Source organism: Salmo salar, unplaced genomic scaffold, assembly GCF_905237065.1.
Source record: "Salmo salar unplaced genomic scaffold, Ssal_v3.1, whole genome shotgun sequence".
Lineage (NCBI taxonomy): Eukaryota > Metazoa > Chordata > Actinopteri > Salmoniformes > Salmonidae > Salmo > Salmo salar.
The window spans coordinates 142,501-145,000 of NW_025548094.1; positions in this window are offsets into that span (position 1 = coordinate 142,501).

Genomic DNA, 2,500 nt, shown 5'->3' on the forward strand with positions numbered 1-2,500 from the left:
AACCAGCTCAGCTATAGACTACACCAGCATGACTAGTATCTATGTGGACCCTACTACAGTTTAACCAGATCAGCTATAGACTACACCAGCATGACTAGTATCTATGTGGACCCTACTACAGTTTAACCAGCTCAGCTATAGACTACACCAGCACGACTAGTATCTATGTGGACCCTACTACAGTTTAACCAGCTCAGCTATAGACTACACCAGCACGACTAGTATCTATGTGGACCCTACTACAGTTTAACCAGCTCAGCTATAGACTACACCAGCATGACTAGTATCTATGTGGACCCTACTACAGTTTAACCAGCTCAGCTATAGACTACACCAGCATGACTAGCATCTATGTGGACCCTACTACAGTTTAACCAGCTCAGCTATAGACTACACCAGCACGACTAGTATCTATGTGGACCCTACTACAGTTTAACCAGCTCAGCTATAGACTACACCAGCACGACTAGTATCTATGTGGACCCTACTACAGTTTAACCAGCTCAGCTATAGACTACAGCAGCACGACTAGTATCTATGTGGACCCTACTACAGTTTAACCAGCTCAGCTATAGACTACACCAGCATGACTAGTATCTATGTGGACCCTACTACAGTTTAACCAGCTCAGCTATAGACTACACCAGCATGACTAGTATCTATGTGGACCCTACTACAGTTTAACCAGCTCAGCTATAGACTACACCAGCATGACTAGTATCTATGTGGACCCTACTACAGTTTAACCAGCTCAGCTATAGACTACACCAGCATGACTAGTATCTATGTGGACCCTACTACAGTTTAACCAGCTCAGCTATAGACTACACCAGCATGACTAGTATCTATGTGGACCCTACTACAGTTTAACCAGCTCAGCTATAGACTACACCAGCATGACTAGTATCTATGTGGACCCTACTACAGTTTAACCAGCTCAGCTATAGACTACACCAGCGTGACTAGTATCTATGTGGACCCTACTACAGTTTAACCAGCTCAGCTATAGACTACACCAGCGTGACTAGTATCTATGTGGACCCTACTACAGTTTAACCAGCTCAGCTATAGACTACACCAGCGTGACTAGTATCTATGTGGACCCTACTACAGTTTAACCAGCTCAGCTATAGACTACACCAGCACGACTAGTATCTATGTGGACCCTACTACAGTTTAACCAGCTCAGCTATAGACTACACCAGCACGACTAGTATCTATGTGGATCCTACTACAGTTTAACCAGCTCAGCTATAGACTACACCAGCATGACTAGTATCTATGTGGACCCTACTACAGTTTAACCAGCTCAGCTATAGACTACACCAGCATGACTAGTATCTATGTGGACCCTACTACAGTTTAACCAGCTCAGCTATAGACTACACCAGCATGACTAGTATCTATGTGGACCCTACTACAGTTTAACCAGCTCAGCTATAGACTACACCAGCATGACTAGTATCTATGTGGACCCTACTACAGTTTAACCAGCTCAGCTCTAGACTACACCAGCATGACTAGTATCTATGTGGACCCTACTACAGTTTAACCAGCTCAGCTATAGACTACACCAGCATGACTAGTATCTATGTGGACCCTACTACAGTTTAACCAGCTCAGCTATAGACTACACCAGCGTGACTAGTATCTATGTGGACCCTACTACAGTTTAACCAGCTCAGCTATAGACTACACCAGCGTGACTAGTATCTATGTGGACCCTACTACAGTTTAACCAGCTCAGCTATAGACTACACCAGCATGACTAGTATCTATGTGGACCCTACTACAGTTTAACCAGCTCAGCTATAGACTACACCAGCATGACTAGTATCTATGTGGACCCTACTACAGTTTAACCAGCTCAGCTATAGACGACACCAGCATGACTAGTATCTATGTGGACCCTACTACAGTTTAACCAGCTCAGCTATAGACTACACCAGCATGACTAGTATCTATGTGGACCCTACTACAGTTTAACCAGCTCAGCTATAGACTACACCAGCATGACTAGTATCTATGTGGACCCTACTACAGTTTAACCAGCTCAGCTATAGACTACACCAGCATGACTAGTATCTATGTGGACCCTACTACAGTTTAACCAGCTCAGCTATAGACTACACCAGCATGACTAGTATCTATGTGGACCCTACTACAGTTTAACCAGCTCAGCTATAGACTACACCAGCATGACTAGTATCTATGTGGACCCTACTACAGTTTAACCAGCTCAGCTATAGACTACACCAGCATGACTAGTATCTATGTGGACCCTACTACAGTTTAACCAGCTCAGCTATAGACTACACCAGCATGACTAGTATCTATGTGGACCCTACTACAGTTTAACCAGCTCAGCTATAGACTACACCAGCATGACTAGTATCTATGTGGACCCTACTACAGTTTAACCAGCTCAGCTATAGACTACACCAGCACGACTAGTATCTATGTGGACCCTACTACAGTTTAACCAGCTCAGCTATAGACT